This window comes from Salmo salar, chromosome ssa16, assembly GCF_905237065.1.
Source record: "Salmo salar chromosome ssa16, Ssal_v3.1, whole genome shotgun sequence".
Lineage (NCBI taxonomy): Eukaryota > Metazoa > Chordata > Actinopteri > Salmoniformes > Salmonidae > Salmo > Salmo salar.
This window is the reverse complement of record NC_059457.1, coordinates 6,353,377-6,375,137: the sequence shown is the minus strand read 5'-3', so window position 1 is coordinate 6,375,137 and position 21,761 is coordinate 6,353,377. Positions and strand designations below refer to the sequence as shown.

General features: G+C 43.0%; 1 protein-coding gene across 1 annotated transcript in view; it reads left to right on the top strand.

The window, feature by feature from the left end:
* shank2b (SH3 and multiple ankyrin repeat domains 2b) overlaps nt 1-21,761 on the top strand; it is a 163,486-nt gene that overhangs the window by 5,283 nt on the left and 136,442 nt on the right. Inside the window, exon 2 of the mRNA XM_014147798.2 lies at nt 12,355-12,449. The gene's annotated coding sequence lies outside the window, so the exon portion shown is untranslated. The remainder of the gene's footprint in view (nt 1-12,354; nt 12,450-21,761) is intronic.

Here is a 21,761-nt window from a genome sequence, read left to right as displayed (position 1 = left end):
GTGTTGTGTAGTATTGGATTTGACCCAAGCCTGTGGTTTTTAATTTAGGCCAAAAAGTAATCAGACATGGTTTGACAATTGCTGTTAATCAATGACTCCCAACCAAATTTACTGAGCTTGAGAAATGTGGACTAAAATAATGGGTATAAGTTTCCCTATGAGTTGTGCAAAGTTGGTAGAATCTTATTCAAAATTATTCACAGCTGTAATGGTTGCCAAAGGTGCTTCCACCAGGGTGTGAAGTTATAAGCAATCAAGACATATTTGTTTTTGTATTTTATTATTCATTTGGAAGATTTTCTATAATTTTTATTTACCTTTTAAAACATGGAATAGGTTGTGTACATCAGTAAAAACAAAATCTAATTCAATCAATTTTTGATTACATTTTTAGGCAGCAAAATGTGCAAGGGGTGTGTAAACTTCAACTAGGCACTGTAGGTCCTCCACAGCTCACTTAGATGCCCTCAGACAGCATAATGTTTTTTCCCCACCCCAATTGATGCTTTCTTTCTACCATACAAATCTAATACACCTTCATCGCTCCGTTATACATAGATAATATAAATGTGGTTACCTTAGTTGTCACAGTCCAGGGCTCAGATTCACATAACCTTCTTAAGAACACATTTGTTCTTAAACCTCTTAAGGATCGGCCCCTTTTTTTCAATTGTTCACCTAAAATGACATACCCAAATCTAACTGCCTGTAGCTCAGGCCCTGAAGCAAGGATATGCATTTTTTGGTAGCATTTGAAAGGAAACACTTTGAAGTTTGTGGAAATGTGAAAGGAATGTACGAGAATATAACACATTAGATCTGGTAAAAGATAATACAAAGACAAAACCAACTGTTTTTCTTTGTATTTTTTTGTACAATCATCTTTGAAATGCAAGAGAAAGGCCATAATGTATTATTCCAGCCCAGGTGCAATTTAGATTTTGGCCACTAGATGGCAGCAGTGTGTGTGCAAAGTTTTACACTGATCCAATGAGCCATTGCATTTCTGTTCAAAATGTTGTATCAAGACTGTCCAAATGTGCCTAATTTGTTTATTAATAACTTTTCATGTTCAAAACTGTCCACTCTGCTCAAACAATAGCATGGTATTATTTCACTGTAATAGCTACTGTAAATTGGACAGTGCAGTTAGATTAACAAGAATTTAAGCTCTCTGCCAATATCAGATATGTCTATGTCCTGGGAAATGTTCTTTACTTACAACCTCATGCTAATCGCATTAGCCTACGTTAGCTCAACCGTCCTGCAGGGGACCCACCAATCCTGTTACCTGCCATTTTCCCCTTAACTACAGACTTAAGAAGAAAAGGTTATTGGAAAGGTTATTGGAAATGTTATTGCGCTATTTCTTATGTTTCTTCTTAAGCAAAAAGTTAACAAGAAATTAGATTCTTGACAATAAAGTTAATTGAAATATCAAGATAGCTAAACCCTTGTCATGCCCTGATCTGTTTCACCTGTCCTTGTGCTTGTCTCCACCCCCTCCAGGTGTTGCCCATCTTCCCTACTTATCCCCTTAACCCCTGGGTACTTATACCTGTGTTCTGTCTGTTGCCTGTTTGTCAAGTCAACCAGTGGTTTGTTTCTCAGCTCCTGCATTTCCCCAGTCTCTTTTTTTCCCTCGCCCTCCTGGTTTTGACCATTCCTGTCCTGACTCTGAGCCCGCCTGCCTGACCACTCTGCCTGTCCCTTACCCTGAACCTGCCTGCCGTCCTGTACCTTGGCCTCTACTCTGGATTATCAACCCCTGCCTGCCTTGACCTGTCGTTTGCCTGCCCCTGTTGTTACAATAAACATTGTTACTTCACACAGTCTGCACTTGGGTCTTACCTTGATTCCTGATAACCCTTGTCTTAAACTCAGGGCAGTGAGAGAAAAAGCTCACGAAAGCAACTGAACATGTTTAATTCACTCACAAATTTGATCTGAAATGTTCAGTATTTATCATTTTAAACCCTAGAACATGTTTTAGAACATTAATCTCAGTAAGAAATATGCTAACATGATTGCCATTGATAGCTAGTTGAAACGGTTGCCTAGCAACAAACATGTTAAGAAGATTTGTAATAATATATTTGAGAAGTTCATAAGAAAACTGTTGAGGAATTGTACTTGCTTACTATCTTTTTTTTTCATAAGATGCTTCATAAGTTTTTGCGTAATAAGTGTTTTGTGCCCAGTACTCTAACCAGCCCCACCACACAACACACACACGACAGGCTTAATACATACAATATAGTCACGCAATGTAGCTCTTTTACATACCTCCATCCTACAAGACTTCCTTTGCCACAACAGGGTAATGTAATGTTGCTAATGAAGGAAAGAACTACTTTGCAGATATGAAATAATCAAGACAATCATAATATCAGTGAAAAATATCAAATTCCCAGTTTATGCTTCAAAGCCAACTTTATGAGAGGTTTTAAAAATAGATACAGTAAGGCATTGTTGGCAGAATAATATAATTAATGTAATTCACCAATACATTTTTTAGTAGTCCAAAAATATTGCTATCAGGTTGTAAATCACAGTGGCCTGGTACATTGTTTGCTGCTGCCACCCACCGTTTCAGTTTCAATGACTCTATTTTGTACAAAAACGGACGACTATAATTAAGGCTGGGAATGTCAATACAATCAAACTAGCAAGGGCAATGATCACAAGTCAGTCATAATGTGGCTAATAGGCTAGCGCCCATGTGTCAAACACAAGGCCGGCGGGCCGAATAGGACACACAAGCGAGTCTAAATGAGTCAACAGTTGAGTCATATACTTTATGAAATTACAGCCTGCATAGGTGAATTCAACTTGAACATTTGCACTGCTTTCGTGTGTCCTGTTTACATCACGCAGCGGAGGGAAAGTGTACAGACACATGCCACAGTCCTAGCTAGGCTACTAAAATGTTGCAGTCCACCTTCGGTTTTTAAAGCTCAACAATGAATAAGCAAAAAAACTAAACCTGCAACAAAATGCAAAAGTGAAACATGTAGGCCAGGGGTGTCAAACTCATTCCACAGAGGGCCGAGTGTCTGCAGATTTAGTTTTTTCCTTTTAATTTGAACCTAGACAACCAGGTGAGGGGAGTTCTTTACTAATTAAGTACATTAAGTACAAGGGTGGAGCAAAAGCCCGCAGACACTCGGACCTCCTTAGAATGAGTTTGACATTTGATGTAGGCCTATTAGAGCAAGATTTGAGCAGTAGCCTAGGTTGGCTACTCAACTACAATACATTTTGAGTACATCACACAGCAATGCTGCATTCAACTGCACCAGTGATCCATGCAGTGCAAATGTTTTGTTATTTGGAGTTTTTTGATTAGGGTCGCAGCATATTATGCACATCTGCAGGCTAGCAGAAAAGGCTGGACAAATACTATTTATCTCTGTTGTTTTAACATGTTCAAATGCTATATACAGCATCCTATGTACAGTGCATTTGTAAAGTATTCAGACCTCTTGACTTTTTTCACATTTTGGTTTTGTTACAGCCTTAATCTAAAATGGATTAAATAATTGTTTTCCCTCATCAATCTACACAGAAATACCTTATTTACGTAAGTATTCAGACCCTTTGAAATTGACCTCAGGTGCATCTTGTTTCCATTGATCATCCTTGAGAAGTTTCTACAACTTGATTGGAGTCCACCTGTGGTAAATTCAATTGATTGGACATGATTTGGAAATGTGCACACCTGTCTATATAAGGTCCGCAGTTGACATTGCATGTCAGAGCAAAAACCAAGCCATTAGAGCTTGGAATTGTCCTTAGAGCTCCGAGACAGCACTGTGTCGAGGCACAGATCTGGGGAAGGGTACCAAAACATTTCTGCAGCATTGAAAGTTCCCAAGAACACAGTGGCCTCCATCATTCTTAAATGGAAGAAGTTTGGAACCACCAAGACTCTTCCTAGAGCTGGCCGCCCGGCAAAACTAAGCAATCAAGGGAGAAGGGCCTTGGTCAGTGAGGTGACAAAGAACCCAATGGTCACTCTGACAGAGCTCCAGAGTTCCCCTGTGGAGATGGAAGAACCTTCCAGAAGGACAACCATCTCTGCAGCACTCCACCAATCAGGCCTTTATGGTAGAGTGGCAAGACGGAAGCCACTCCTCAGTAAAAGGCACATGACAGCCCACTTGGAGTTTGCCAAAAGTCACCTAAAGGACTCTCAGACCATGAGAAACAAGATTCTCTGGTCTGATGAAACCAAGATTGAACTCTTTGGCCTGAATGCCAAGCGTCACATCTGGAGGAAACCTGGCACCATCCCTACGGTGAAGCATGGTGGTAGCATCATCATTTTGTGAGGATTTTTTTAAGTGGCAGGGACTGGGAGACTAGTTAGGATCAGGGAAAAGATGAACAGAGCAAAGTACAGAGAGATCCTTGATGAAAAGCTTCTCCAGAGCGCTCAGGACCTCAGACTGGGGCGAAGGTTTACCTTCCAACAGTACACCGACCCTAAGCACACAGCCAAGACAACGCAGGAGTGGCTTCGGGACAAGTCTCTCAATGTCCTTGAGTGGCCCAGCCAGAGCTCCGACTTGAACCCGATCGAACATCTCTCGAGAGACCTAAAATAGCTGTGCAGCAACACTCCCCATCCAACCTGACAGAGCTTGAGAGGATCTGCAGAGAAGAATGGGAGAATCTCCCAAAATACAGGTGTGCCAAGCTTGTAGCGTCATACCCAAGAAGACTCAAAGCTGTAATCGCTGCAAAAAGGTGCTTCAACAACGTACTAAGTAAAGGGTCTGAATACTTATGTAAATGTGATATTTCAGTAAAAAAATAAATATATATATACATTTGCAAAAACGTCTGAAAACCTGTTTCTACTTTGTCATTATGGGGTATTGTGTGTAGATTGACGAGGGGAAAAAACAATTGATTACATTTTGGAATAAGGCTGTGACTTAAGTCAAAGGGTCTGAATACTTGCTGAATGCACTGTAAGTGGACATTATAAAGGGCCATATGCTTTCAAATAAAACAATGGGCAGTTTGGGTTGCAGTTGCACTTTTTTTGTGAAAACAAATAGGCTTTGTCTGGTCCTCAAATTGGTTGTGTTTTTTCAATATGGCCCATGCGCTGATTGAGTTTGACATCCCTGGGCTAGCGTATCTATTTTTCTAACTAGCTATTTATTTAGCAAGCTAAACACACAGAGCCTAATGTTAGCTAGCTAGCTAGTTGCTGGGAGGATGTTTTTCATTGGCTACAGCTGGAAATGCTGCAGGTGTCATTTGGTTAGCTTGCAAGAAATGTGAATTGCTTTGCTAGCGAGCTAGCTATGCTGACCTTTAACGACCGTTATCCACAGTTAGCATATCTCTTAGTTGTCAATGAAATGTATTTTGCATTAATCAAATGGGTGGGCTGGCTGCCAAGTTCCCATTCCGTTTTTTTTGGACAAGCAATCTGCATTGGTAGGCAATCAGCAGAAGGATGAGCAGACTACTATTCCCCATCGTTTATCAGTGCAATTTTGACACCCAACTAGCTGAAAAAATTTGAGAGGGTTCCTTCGTTAGATTTTAGCTAGCGTTAGTTGTTCATCTTGTTGTTGTTGATGTGCATAGGCAACTGAGGGAGAGAGAGAGCTTACCTTTTCATGGTCGTTTGATCAATAGGATTGTGAAGGTTATCAAATGTTAGAGGATTCCCGTGGTATTTACATATTTCCAGAAATCCATTCAGGTGTATTTTGTGGTTTTTGTTTATAATGATCTAAAGTTGCTACTGCCTGTAAACACACAGTTCAGTTCAAAGTGAATGATGGCAGGCCCTTGTTGCAAATAGCTTATTTGCATATAGGCCTACTGCCTCTCTGATTGGCTTGGGCGCACCGGTCTGCGTAGACTCCGGTCCTGGACAGGGGTGTGTCTATTAATTGTCCAAAATGCACGGCCGGTTTCCCACTCTATATTGCTATAGAATGTCCACAAATGCCTTACTATACGTAATTAGTAGTCCCGTGTGGCTCAGTTGGTAGAGCATGGTGTTTGCAACGCCAGGGTTGTGGGTGCGATTCCGACGGGGGACCAGTACGGAGAAAAAATGTATGAAATGTATGCATTCACTACTGTAAGTCGCTCTGGATAAGAGCGTCTGCTAAATGACTAAAATGTTCATGTAATTCCCAAACATTCTGTGAAAATGACCATATCTATGTGTTAGCTTGTCAGAAAATTGTCATATTCTTCATGGGGGTGTATATGAGCAGATTTTAATAACATGATGCTAAAATGCTGTAAGTTCCACTTTAAATCTATTAATAATCTCATTCACCACACTCCTTATCAATAATGCAAGATAGCAGAGCAGATGAACAGATCCATAGATCATCTGGATGGAGATGAGAGCAGAGCACTGTCTCAAGCTGCTGTGTGCCTCCAATGGGTAAGGCTGTGCTGGCTGTGATGTTTTCTTTTCACATTGCCCTTTCCGGCACAGTTCCAGTAACTATGTGTAGTATGAAAAGGGTGCAAACCTGTGCGCCTCACATGGGTAGAGCTGTTTCAGCTGGATCCTAGACCTAGCACGGTAGGTTGCTCATGCTCCATATCAGACCTGGATTCAAATAAAACAGTCAAAAAACCCAACCCAACTGGCACTCCAGTTGGTACACTGAAAGTATAGAAGGAAAGTGGTAACTATAACAGTCATGCTCACAGGGAGCAGGCTCTTCTCTGTTCTCTGTGTATGAAAACAGTAATATATACACTGCTCAAAAAAATAAAGGGAACACTTAAACAACACAATGTAACTCCAAGTCAATCACACTTCTGTGAAATCAAACTGTCCACTTAGGAAGCAACACTGATTGACAATAAATTTCACATGCTGTTGTGCAAATGGAATAGACAACAGGTGGAAATTATAGGCAATTAGCAAGACACCCCCAATAAAGGAGTGGTTCTGCAGATGGTGACTACAGACCACTTCTCAGTTCCTATGCTTCCTGGCTGATGTTTTGGTCACTTTTGAATGCTGGCGGTGCTTTCACTCTAGTGGTAGCATGAGACGGAGTCTACAACCCACACAAGTGGCTCAGGTAGTGCAGCTCATCCAGGATGGCACATCAATGCGAGCTATGGCAAGAAGGTTTGCTGTGTCTGTCAGCGTAGTGTCCAGAGCATGGAGGCGCTACCAGGAGACAGGCCAGTACATCAGGAGACGTGGGGGAGGCCGTAGGAGGGCAACAACCCAGCAGCAGGACCGCTACCTCCGCCTTTGTGCAAGGAGGAGCAGGAGGAGCACTGCCAGAGCCCTGCAAACTGACCTCCAGCAGGCCACAAATGTGCATGTGTCTGCTCAAATGGTCAGAAACAGACTCCATGAGGGTGGTATGAGGGACCGACGTCCACAGGTGGGGGTTGTGCTTACCGCCCAACACCGTGCAGGACGTTTGGCATTTGCCAGAGAACACCAAGATTGGCAAATTCGCCACTGGCGCCCTGTGCTCTTCACAGATGAAAGCAGGTTCACACTGAGCACATGTGACAGACGTGACAGAGTCTGGAGATGCCGTGGAGAATGTTCTGCTGCCTGCAACATCCTCCAGCATGACCGGTTTGGTGGTGGGTCAGTCATGGTGTGGGGTGGCATTTCTTTGGGGGGCCGCACAGCCCTCGATGTGCTCGCCAGAGGTAGCCTGACTGCCATTAGGTACCGAGATGAGATCCTCAGACCCCTTGTGAGACCATATGCTGGTGCGGTTGGCCCTGGGTTCCTCCTAATGCAAGACAATGCTAGACCTCATGTGGCTGGAGTGTGTCAGCAGTTCCTGCAAGAGGAAGGCATTGATGCTATGGACTGGCCCGCCCGTTCCCCAGACCTGAATCCAATTGAGCACATCTGGGACATCATGTCTCGCTCCATCCACCAACGCCACGTTGCACCACAGACTGTTCAGGAGTTGGCGGATGTTTTAGTCCAGGTCTGGGAGGAGATCCCTCAGGAGACCATCCGCCACCTCATCAGGAGCATGCCCAGGCGTTGTAGGGAGGTCATACAGGCACGTGGAGGCCACACACACTACCGAGCCTCATTTTGACTTGTTTTAAGGACATTACATCAAAGTTGGATCAGCCTGTAGTGTGGTTTTCCACTTTAATTTTGAGTGTGACTCCAAATCCAGACCTCCATGGGCTGATAAATTGGATTTCCATTGATTATTTTTGTCTGATTTTGTTGTCAGCACATTCAACTTTGTAAAGAAAATAGTACTTAATAAGATTATTTCATTCATTCAGATCTAGGATGTGTTATTTTAGTGTTCCCTTAATTTTTTTGAGCAGTGTATTATATATATATTTTGTCATTTCGCAGAGGCTCTTATCCAGAGCGGCTTACAGGTGCAATTAAGACAGTGTTTCCCAAACTCTGTCATTGGGACACAGAGGGGTGCACATTGTGGTTTTTGCTCTAGCACTACACAACTGATTCAAATGATCAAAGCTTGATGATTAGTTGATTATTTGAATCAGCTGTGTAGTGCTAGAACAAAAACCAAAGTGTTCACCTCTTGGGGTCCCCGGGACCAAGTTTGGAAAACCTGGAATTAGGGTTAAGTGCCTTGCTCCAGGGCACATTGACAGATTTTTCAACTATTTGGCTTAGGGATTTGAACCAGCAACACTCTTAACCGCTACGCAACCTGCCACCTACCTGTTCTTCACTTAAGTGAGCATTATAGTGTGATAGAGAAGAGTGTAATCTAGAGCCAGATAGATAGAAGGTATAATATAAAGCATAACCACAGAGACACAAGAAACTCTGTTTAAATCCACTCTCATCTCCTCGTGATACCCTGGCTTTCCTGGCTCTGGCAATTCCCTTACACTGAGAGAAGTTTATAAATTATTCATTACCCTTTTGTATCCATAGGACAGTTAATTTCGCCTGGCTGAGTGTCTCCATGTCTCTGGATTGACTCTTGGACTTGGGTCGCAATTCAGTTATGTTTAGTAAAGTAACGGGCTGGTGGATCTGGTTCCTGAGATTGACAGAAATGGAGATGAGCGTAAATGTGTTTCTCTTGATATCAGGGATTTACTCAGGAGAGTGGAACATCATTAGCCTAGTTCCATATTTGTTTGTGCTGTCTTGCCAACTCCTATTGTCATGGCAAGGCGGCAAAACAGTTTTGGGACCAGGCTAGAACTCAGATGGAAATGTTGTGTAGTTCTGTGTTGACTGGACATAATCCTATGTTTCAGCTCTTCTGAATGTCGCAGCCCACTGCACAGCATAAGCCCTAAGTCAAGGACCCCCCCTCCCCCCCTCGCCCCCATTGATTTTGTTAGTCAGTCTCACTCAGATATCATATTAAAAACTGTAAACATTTCTCTCCCCCATATGACAAAATGTGTATTTTCTCTAAAACAGCTCATTTTCCTCTCCGCCGCATTGTAAAACTAGTAGAATTGTATGAAATTAGTTATGAAATTGCAGCATCTTCTCTCAGCCCCATGGCAAAATGTGTAGAATTGTGGTGGTCAACTGCGGCCGCTCATGATGAGTTCAGATGTTTTGTGTCCCCCACCCCCATCAAAGTTGCCCATCCCTGACCTAGGTATTACGGATGATTGACGGGCACACTTTTAAGGTGGACAGCCTTTTCTAGCAAACTAAACTATTAATTTGTTCAGCCAGTGATGCGTTAAACTGTTCAACCAACAGTATTGGCATTTTACACACCCATCTGAGACCAAGACGTTCCGACCGGCCTGCTAAACAATCCTATGTGTGTTGCCCTATTTACTGTGGCATAGCTAGTGATGCTTTCCAGTCGTCCATAGGAAACAAACTGACTGAGAAGTTAGATCATTAGGCCTCCATCCACTGTGACACTGAGTGATTTTTCTCCCTAACACTGCCTGGGGACTGACAATGTCTGTCTGCTTCGTCCAGAATACATAAAAACGGCCTAGAACAAATTCACTGAATATTGTTAGCGCGGAGAAGAAATACAGTATTTGATATGGGTTTGTGCTTCATGAAGGCCGGTTTCCTGATTGGTATCTTTGTCTGTTTTATGATAATATTGAGTTTAAGAAAACACATGTTTTTAAATATATATATATTTTTTTAGGGATGCGTGGTGGAAATTAGGTCTACATTGTTACACAGTTGTGCTGTTAATGTGAGCCACATCTAGTTAAACCTTCCTAAAGACGGTGTCCAATCAGTGGGTCTGAAATAACAGCGGTGTCCATTGCTAATGGGCCATGGTTAGAACGTTCTCCTCTCTGATTTGAGCGTCTTTTTCAGTGGCTAAACCCATCACTGTCCTCGTTGTGGTCCTAAAAAGATTGCTATTACATTGACATTATCCCCTAAGGGTGATTTGCAGCTGGATAGCATAGCACATGTACTGTATGCTATTTTCTTAATATATTTATTTTGTGAAATAGAAATTGGTTGTGAATAAATCTGGAATATACCATGGTATGAAATGTATGCTATATCGCCCATTCCTATGTGAATTACAGAATTGTTTACAGTATGTTAGAGGTCCTTGACAACTCTGCCCTGATTCAGGCAGTCAGACGAATGCTGGACGCAAGCCAATATGTCAGACCATCTGGAGTCAAGGTGTTCAGTTGCGGATTGGACAAAAGTTCACTCTGGGAATGCAAAATCGCATAATTTTTCTCCTTACAAAACATGTCAAAAATGATTTCACATTGGGAACTCCCAAGAGTTCCTTCCCAATTCCACCTTTGGTTGTGTTCCTCTGGTATACTGGAGGTTTGTTCACCTTAATATGATTGATTTACTCCCTCTGGTGCTGCCCCTGGCCCTGATCCTAGAGGACAGTCAGGGCCACACTGTTGACCCTGTGTGACAGAGAGGTCCCTGGTGCTCGACCTCACTGCAGGGTAATGACACCAACAGGGACACAGTAGATCTTTAGAACAGCTCACTGTAGAGGAGACTGTACACTAGACACTGTAGAACAGTTGCAGTACTATACACCAATCACAGTAAGAGGTACAGTCACTGAGAGGTGAAACTAGTCCCTGGATCCAGCAGAGTAGAGCCTCCCAGGGATGGGATGTTATGGTCCCTGACCGTGTCAGATTAGCATTTTGGAGTGTTATATCCTCTCTTGCATGACTGAGTTCATTACAGAGTCCCAGCTTGGCCAGCTGATCCCCATCACATCCACTGGGGCTCTCATTAGAGCTCAGTACACAGCAAATGGGCTAGATGCAAGACTGACCGGGACTTAAAGTACAGGGTTCGGTTATAGTGCACACTTTGATCTTATCATACTGCATGAATAGGAAGTTAGAGATTTTGAATAAGGTCTGCCTACGGTGCTATCCCGAATTCACTTCAAAGCCGAAATCCATATCCTCTTACATTACGTGTCATACTTTTAGCTACATTGGGTTCGACATTTTGCCAATGGTTCTGTCTGGCCTTGGCTTTCACTTTGCAGAGATTCTTTCCGGGCCCAGCATGCTTTAACAGTGTGCTGGAACACCCATGTGATATCTAAGGTATATCAGACCTGCTGCGCTAGGCCTCTGTTTAATTGCCTCCAAGACCCTATAGGCTAAACAAGCGTTAAACAAACCAACATGATACTTCCTTCCTTCTGGGTCTAGTGTGTCTCATGGTGATTCGAAGGGGTCTGTGTGTGTGTGTTTCCGTGGTGATTGGAGGGGTCTGGCTGGAGGAAGTGGAGAAAACAGACAGTCATGATGAATGATGTGGCTGTCTGAAAAGATGCTCTAGGGAGGTAATGTGCTGCTGGAGCACTTTTTATGGAGCTAGTCATTTTTCGACTGTGGCTCTGGCCTCGTCTGGACTGGACTGGACTGAGGGAGAACCACAACGTAGAGTGTTTACTGGATCGCAAACAATGACTGTAAAGTCACAACGGTTTGAGCTACAAACTATTATGACCCCGCTATGAAAAGCCGAGACTCTCTTCTAATGGTTTGCTCTACAAACTACAAACTCCACGCAGTTGTTACTGACAAGTTGGATATCCATTTCCCACTGAGAAAATGAATTCTGTACTTACAACATTCTTATAAATGCATTTTTCATCAGGTTTTTGATTTGCGGACCTTACTTGTTAATTGACATTTGTCAATAAAACTCATGTATACAACTTTTTATATCAAATTGTTTTGTGCTCTACTTGAAAAGAACATGGTGAAACACTTCAATGTGAGGCTAAATATGACTGCAGAACAAGCATATGAATGAAAGTAGTGAATTTCAATGTTTTCACTGTATGAGGCCTCGGACAAATTTAGTTTTTAAGATGCTATTCTCACACTGCTATTCTCTTATTGCAGGATGGATCCCACCACTTGGTACGTCCAAGGTCATGGCATTTGATTTCAAGCTGCCCGTCAGTTTCTTGGCTGTCTGAAAACAACAAGTAGAAAAGGTGAGCTTCTGGTCTGCTTCCTTTACTTCCCAGCTCAGTTTTAAATTACATTTGTGAGCAGTGATTGAGAAACTCTCAGCACAGAGCTATAAAAGGGAAGTCAAGGACAATGAGAACCCGGCATCACAAAGTGAGAGAAATGAGCAGGAAATGAACAAAAGGAAGGATAGTAGAACCATTTTAAACACACAATGACTTGGGTCTCAATTACTGTGTAAAGTGGTATCAGTGAAATATAACCAGTATAAAAATCTATCCTACATACAGCGGTTTCTATTTGAAAAACTTCCCTGTTAGACAGAATTAGGGTTTTGCAAAGCATTATTGTAAAATGTATTTTGAAGCATTTTCAATATCCAATTTTAAAGCAGTGCCTGTTCAAATTAAGGATACCAGTAGTAGTGTGTGAATGTGTGTCATTTTGTGTGTCATCCAGAGCTCTAAACTAGGGCAACAACATTGCAAAGGCTGCATGGTGTGTGTGTGTGTGTGTGCGGTGTGTGTGTGTGTGTGTGTGCGCACGCGCCGCACCCTGGAGGGCTCCAGTCACATGACATCTGATAACGCAGATTTTGGTGGTCAGATTTGAAGAGAGCGCTGGATAATACTACATTTCCAATATATCAAACGATAATATCGCATATCATTATTTGTTAAATATGTAGGCTATTATGGAAACACCCCTCAACGTCACTACTGAGCACGCACACCTAACGGATAAGTTTGCACATCACCGGTGCCGGCAGTACCGAGTCAATGTGTAGGGGTACGGGTGACTCGAGTTAATATAGGTAGGGGTAAAGTGACTATGCATAGATAATACACAGAGAGTAGCAGCAGTGTATGTGAAGAGTGTGAAGAGTGTGTGTGTGTGTGTAGTGTGTGTGTGTGTGTGTGTGTGTGTGTGTGTGTGTGTGTGTGTGTGCAGGGTGTCAATATGCAATTGTGTGTGTGTGTGTGTGTGTGTGTGTGTCCGTGTGTGTGTGTGTGTGTGTGTGTGTATGTGTGTGTGTGTGTGTGTGTGTTTGTTGGAGTGTCAGTGTAGTATGTGTGATTGTGTGGTTAGTGAGTGAGTCCAGTGAGTGTATATGGAGCCTGTGCAAGAGAGTCAGTGCAACAAATTACAATAAATAATAATAAAATAAGGGGGGGGCAATGTAAATAGTCTGGGTAGCCATTTGATTAACTGTTCAGCAGTCTTATGGCTTGGGTGTAGAAGCTGTTAAGGAGCCTTTTGATCCCAGAATTGGCACTCCAGTACTGCTTGCCGTGCGGTAGCAGAGAGGACAGTCTATGGCTGTGTTCGAATACCCATACCAACATACTGTATACTACATACTTAATGAGAATATACTACATACTATATACTATTAGTTCATTTTAGAATACTGTAGCAAACGGTATCCTTTCAATTGAGCGTACTAGCGTAGCGCTACGCCTGTCTACCGGAAGTTGATGCTGTTGTTATGCAACCTCTTGCTAGCTTGTTAGCATAACAAATGACTAGCTAGACATTTTACTAGCTAGACATTGACATCGGGTGTGTTCGTAAGTTCAATCTGGAGTGCCAGAGTGCGCTCTGGGCATTCGTAAATTCAGAGTGTTGTCAGATTGTCCATTCGTAAATTCTGAGCGTTTCCTCTCTCGGCGCGTTCAGAGCGCACACTGGAGGGCACATTGGCCGAGGACTAGGGTTGATCCGAGCGTTCTGACCATCTTAACGGCAGTCAAGCACACGTCACAAGCTAACTGGCTAGCTACTTCCAGGCACAAATGAGAGAGCACCTCACTCTTACCATTTTACTCGCCATAGCAGAGCTGGTTAGGCTGTTTTCATGTTATCCCGAGCTTTGGTGACTGTACTCAGACCCCTTCACTTTTTCCACATTTTGTTACAGCCTTATTCTAAAATGGATAAATCAATCTACACACAATACCCTATAATGACAAAGCGAAAACAGATTTTTAGAAATATAAGCAAATACAAAAGCATTCAGACTCTTTGCTATGAGACTCGAAATTGAGCTCAGATGCATCCCGTTTTCATTGATCATCCTTGAGATGTCTCTACAACTTGATTGGAGTCCACCTGTGGTAAATTCCACAGCCATAAGACCCACTAATCATTTATTTTATTTTATCAAAATAGTTGAACCTGCTTTTTGTTGTTGCAATAATCACTGATTGGCTTTCAAGTCTGTCTATGAAAATGCTCTTTTTTGTTATGAATTGAACTAGAACCACATTGACTAATAATGACTAACATCTTGTAGCAGGCGTTAGGCTATAGAAAATGAACACAGGTCTCATCAACAATCTCTCAAGCCCACGTGCTAGTGATTAGCCAGCTAATCTTTATATTTCAAGTATAGTCAACTTGGATCTATTTGCTAGCTAACTAGGTTGAACAGCTGAATTGTTATGAAAACACCCTTCTGTCTGTCTCCAACTGTTTGAAAGGCATGTTAGCCTGTCCACTTTGTTCAAATGTTGAAATCAAATGGCCTACCTTATTTCTCAGAATGAGAATGAGTTGCCAATTCCTTATACAATTGTGTTTTATGCTTATTGCACATTTATAAAACAGACTAGACAACTAGTATAGCAGTCTTTGGCTAAAATGCTGCTAGCGGTACTTGGTACCCCAATGCTGTGCACAACAAACTGGGCATTCATTTTCCAGAATTAATGCTCATTGATACTCTCACTTTAATAGTGTCTGCTCTGCGCGCAACTTCAGTAGTTGAGACATAAAAAGGGTATCGTTAGAAAACTTCTCTATTATAGTAAAAAAAAAATCAATGTGTTTTGGTGTCCATATGACCGATTCTGTTGGACCAAACCTCAAATGCAAATAGCTGAAATAGTTGAAACCGCTTGTCAGAGAGGAAGATCTCTCAACTTTGTTGGCATGAGAGGCAGGGGGAGGGGCTTGGTGTGTGTGTAAACCATAGAGGATAGGAAGCCAGAGGTTTCAGTCTCGCTAAAATATGTCCAAAATAAGGCCAATACGTTTCTATGGACTTATTTTGGACCTTAGCGTGTCGTCTGCCTTCTGCCTTTGGGACAACAAGTCCCATTGTTAGGGCGGAGACGTGTATCTCGTCATTATATACAGATCTCTGGTGTAAATGGGAAGGTGCACACAGCACAAAGGGGCGAAGGGGAGGAGACCAAAAATATAACATGAGAACAAGCAGACATAAATGCTCATAAAACAAAAGGCCTACTCTGAGTACGCGACCTGAACTCAGGCGAGTAAAACCTTGAAACTTCCTTAATATTAGAGATTTTTCATTAGTTGTTGTTGACAAAGAGAATAAGAGAATTGTTCTGACTTCAAAAGCACTTAAACACAATAATGATGGATTTATGGCGCCGAAGAACATGGCTGACGTTTTACATTCTCCCAAGCAATTGTGCAATTCTGTTAATAATTTTTTTGCGTTTTGAGTAACTTATTTTTTTACTTATTGTGTACATAATGTTGCTGCTACCGTCTCCCAGAAAATCGATTTCTCACCACAGACTGGAAGAAGCTTTTTCCTTTAATGAGTCCGACAAGAAGGATATCCTGCTTTCACTGGAACAGTCCCAGATCCACGCCTTTTGCGTGAAGAAAAGACGCCGGAAAAGGGGACGCAGATCGGGGATCCTACTGAGAATCCGGAGGCGAGCGATCAAACTCCCAATGCCTTCTTGTTAACGTGCAATCTTTGAAAAATAAAATTGATGACCTACTATTAAGATTATCCTACCAACAGGACATTAAAAACTGTAACATCTTATGTTTCACTGAGACGTGGCTGAACGACAAAATGGACAATAGAGCTGGCGGGATATTCCATTCACCGGCAGAACAGAGACGCTACCTCTGGTAAGACGAGGGGTGGGGGTGTGTGTCATTTTGTCAATAACAGCTGGTGCGCGATGTCTAATATTAAAGAAGTCTCGAGGTATTGCTTACCTGTGGTAGAGTACCTTATGATAAGCTGTCGACCACACTATCTACCAAGAGAGTTCTCATCTGTGTTATTAGTAGCCGTCTATTTACCACCACAAAGCAAAGCTGGCACTAAGACCGCTCTCAACCAACTCTATAAGGCCATAAGCAAAGAAGAAAATGCTCACCCAGAAGCGGCACTCCTAGTGGCCGGGGACTTTAATGCAGGCAAACTTAAATCAGTTTTACCACATTTTTACCAGCATGTCACGTGCAACCACGGGGAAAAAAATTCTAGACCACCTTTACGTCACACACAGAGATGCATACAATGCTGTCCCCCACCCTCCATTTGGCAAATCTGACCATAATTCTATCCTCCTGATTCCTGCTTACAAGCAAAAACTAAAGCAGGAAGTAACAGTGACTCGCTTAATACGGAAGTGGTCAGATGACGCGGATGCTACACTACAGGACTGTTTTGCTAGCACAGACTGGAATATGTTCCGGGATTCATCCAACGGCATTGAGGAATCCACCACCTCAGACATCTGCTTTATAAATAAATGCATCGATGACGTCGTCCCCGCAGTGACTGTGTGTACATTTCCCAACTAGAAGCCACGGACAACAGGCAACATCTGCATCTAGCTAAAGGCTAGAGCTGCCGCTTTCAAGGAGCGGGAGACTGATCCGGACGCTTATAAGAAATCCCGTTATGCCCTCAGACGAACCATCAAACAAGCAAAGCGTCAATACAGGATTAAGATTGAATCCTACTTCACCGGCTCTGATGCTCGTCAGACGTGGCAGGGCTTGAAAACTATTACGCACTACAAAGGGAATCCCAGACGCGAGCTGCCCAGTGACGCGAGCCTACCAGACGAGCTAAATGCCTTTTATGCTACTGTAGCTTTGAGGTAAGCAACGCTGAAGCATGCACGAGAGCACCAGCTGTTCTGGATGACTGTGATAACGCTCTCGGTAGCCGATGTGAACAAAACCTTTAAACAGGTCAACATTCACAAAGCCGCTGGGCCAGATAGATTACCAGGACTTCTACTCAAAGCATGCACGGTGTCACGGTTGTCGTTGGTTAAGGAGGACCAAAATGCCGCAGGTATATGTATGCTCATCTTGACTTTTAATAAATTCCAAAATGAACACCAAAATAACAAAAAAAGAGAACGAACGATCAACAAACAGTCTGACAAGGCTAAACTCAGAACAATCTCCCACAAACATACAGACAAACACACCCAACTTATATAGGACTTCCAATCAAAGGCAACACCACACAGCTGCCTTCAATTGGAAGTTCACCCCAATTAACTCAACATAGAAACAGACTACCTAGACTAAACATAGAATGCATGAATCTCAAACAGTGCCCAAAAAACCCTGGAATACTAAATCAAATGCCCTTACTACAAAAACACCACCCTGAACCACATAAAACAAATACCCTCTGCCACGTCCTGACCAAACTACAATAACAATTATCCCTTATACTGGCCAGGACGTGACACACGGACCAACTGTCAAGTGTCTTCACTGACATTTTCAACCTCTCCCTGATCAAGTCTGTAATACCGACATGTTTCAAGCAGACTACCATGGTCCCTGTGCCCATTGAAGCGAAGGTAACCTGCCTAAATGATTACCGCCCCGTGGCACTCATGTTGGTAGCCATGAAGTGCTTTGAAAGGCAGGTCATGGCTCACATCAACAGCATCCTCCCGGACACCCTAAACCCACTCCAATTCGCATTCCGCCCCAACAGATCCAATCTTAATTGCACTCCACACTGCCCTTTCTCACCTGGACAAAAGGAACACCTATGTGAGAATGCTGTGCATTGACTACAGCTCAGCGTTCAACACCATAGTGCCCACGAAGCTCATCACTAAGCTAAGGACTCTGGGACTAAACACCTCCCTCTGACACCTCCCTCTGCAACTGGATCCTGGACTTCCTGATGGGCCGCCCCCAGGTGGTAAGAGTAGGCAACAACACGTCTGCCACGCTGATCCTTAACACTGGGGCCCCACAGGGGTGTGTACTTAGTCCCCTCCTATATTCCCTGTTCACCCACGACTGCGTGGCCAAACACGACTCCAACACCATCATTAAGTTTGCTGACAACACAACAGTAGTAGTCCTGATCACCGACAACGATGAGACGGCCTATAGGGCGGAGGTCAGAGAACTGTCAGTGTGGTGCTAGGACAACAACCTTCTCCCTCAATGTGAGCAAGACAAAGGAGCTGATCATGGACTACAGGAAAAGGCGGGCCGAACAGGCACCCATTAACATCGATGGGGCTGTAGTAGAGTGGGTCAAGATTTTCAAGTTCCTTGGTGTCCACATCACCAACGAACTATCATGGTCCAAACATACCAAGACAGTTGTGAAGAGGGCACGACAACACCTTTTCCCCCTCAGGAGACTGGAAAAATGTGGCATGGGTCCCCTGATCCTCAAAAGGTTCTACAGCTGCACCTTCGAGAGCATCCTGACCGGTTGCATCACCGCCTGACCGTAAGGCGCTAGAGAGGGTAGTGCGATCGGATCAGTACATCACTGGAGCTAGGGTTCCTACCATCCAGGACTTATATAATAGGCGGTGTCAGAGGTAAGCCCATAAAATTGGCAGAGACTCCAGTTACCCAAGTTCTAGACTGTTTTCTCTGCTACATCACGGCGGTACCGGAGCACCAAGTCTAGGACCAAAAGGCTCCTCAACAGCTTCTACCGCCAAGCCATTAGACTGCTGAACAATTCTTAAAAATTGCAGCTGGGCAAATTAACATTGACCCCCCCCAGCTGTACACTGCTGCTACTCACTGTTTGTTTGTTACCTATGCATATTCACTTCGCCCCCACCTACATGTACAGATTACCTCAACTAGCCTGTAAACCTGCACACTGACTCTGTACCGGTGCCACCTGTATATAGCTTCATTATTGTTATTCTTATTGTGTTACTTTTTATTATTACTTTTTATTTTAGCCTACTTGGTAAATATTTTATTCTTCTTGAACTGCACTGTTGGTTATGGGCTTGTAAGTAAGCATTTCATGGTAAAGTCTACACTTGTATTCGGCGCATGTGGCAAATAAAGTTTGATTTGATTTATAGTTTCCCACTTACCACGAGCATGTGAATGCCCCGATAATATAACTTTAAACTATAATAAACAATTTTAACATTTCTACTCTAGTGTAATCTTTTGCATAACAACTGTGGAACATGTTTAGCTATAGGAATATGCTTGTACAGTACACGCTAGCAACACAAGTAAACATTAGCAAACATTCAACATCTGTGTTTGGCGCCAAATGAGGGATAGGAATCACGTCCCAATGATATCTCCTTTCTCCTGCAGTGTGCACTCACTCGTTCACTACTTCCCACAAATCTAAAAGCATTGGATTGGTGAAGACATGGGTGAGTGGAGGTTTCCACCTTATTTCTTATTCCAGTAAATTAATTTCAGTGAAGGGAAGTGAACAGGTGCACACTTTGGGAGTAAAGAAAGATAATTGGGATAAAGCATCATCACAGTCCTGTTTGTATGTGTGCGTGTGACGTTGTAATAAATGTATGGATCTGGGTGACCCTGTCTCTTCTCTCCTCTCTCAGCTCTCCTCTCTCTTCTCCCTCCCCCGGCCACAGTCCAATATCAGGCCCGACATCCAGTGAGGAGATAATCCACAGTGTGTGTGTGCGTGCGATGTCGTGTGTGCGTGCAACGTTGTGTGTGCGACGCTGTGTGCATGTGTCTGTGTGGGAGTACACTGTGTTTCTATGTGTATCTGTGTCTGTAATTGTACAGATTTCTAGGTAACACTGTGTCCTCCATTCTCTCTCTCTCTCGCTCATCTCCTCTTTTTCTCTTGCTGGCCTGACCAGTAGGGTATCATTCCTCGTTGCCTAATGTCCAGTAAGGAGGAGATGGACCAGAACTTTTGTGTGTGTGCGTGTGTATAAAGTACACTGTGTAATATTTATTTTCTCCTCTCTGTTCTCACCTCTCTTCTCTTCTTTCTCCTCTCCCTCCCCCAGCAACAGCGTAGTACGGTATCATGCCTCGAAGCCCAACGTTGAGTCCGGAGATGGCGTGTGTGTGTGTTTGTGTGTGTTAGTCTTTTATTTGTGAAGTACACTGTGTCATTGTGTGTATCTGGGGTCGGTTACAGTATAGTGAAGCCCTATAACACTGTGTCATCTATCCCTGGCACAACCACAGTAGAGTCCAGCATGCCTCGTAGCCAGACCTTCAGAGCTTGTAAAGTTGAAGTCGGAAGTTTACATACACTTAGGTTGGAATCATTGAAACTCGTTTTTTCAACCGCTCCACAAATTTCTTGTTAACAAACTATAGTTTTGGCAAGTCGGTTAGGACATCTACTTCGTGCATGACACAAGTAATTTTTCCAACAGTTGTTTACAGACAGATTATTTCACTTATAATTCACTGTATCACAATTCCAGTGGGTCAGAAGTTTACATACACTAATATGACTGTGCCTTTAAACAGCTTGGAAAATTCCAGAAAATGATGTCATGGCTTTAGAAGCTTCTGATAGGCTAATTGACATAATTTGAGTCAATTGGAGGTGTACCTATGGATGTATTTCAAGGCCTACCTTCAAACTCAGTGCCTCTTTGCTTGACATCATGGGAAAATCAAAAGAAATCAGCCAAAACCTCAAAAAAAGAATTGTAGACCTCCACAAGTCTGGTTCATCCTTGGGAGCAATTTACAAACACCTGAAGGTATCACATTCATCTGTACAAACAATAGTACGCAAGTATAAACACCATGGGACCACGCAGCCATCATTCCGCTCAGGAAGGAGATGCGTTCTATCTACAAGAGATGAACGTACTTGGTGCGAAAAGTGCAAATAAATCCCAGAACAACAGCAAAGGACCTTGTGAAGATGCTGGAGGAAACAGGTACAAAAGTATCTATATCCACAGTAAAACGAGTCCTATATCCTATACATTTCGAATCCCACCGCACCTTCTCCGCTATGCAATCTGGTTTCAGAGCTGGTCATGGGTGCACCTCACCCACGCTCAAGGTCCTAAACAATATCTTAACCGCCATCGATAAGAAACAATACTATGCTGCCGTATTCATTGACCTGGCCAAGGCTTTCGACTCTGTCAATCACCACATCCTCATCGGCAGACTCAATAGTCTTGGTTTCTCAAATGATTGCCTCGCCTGGTTCACCAACTACTTCTCTGATAGAGTTAAGTGTGTCAAATTGGAGGGCCTGTTGTCCGGACCTCTGGCAGTCTCTATGGTCTCTTATTTTGCTCCTTTGCACCCCACTATTTCTATTTCTACTT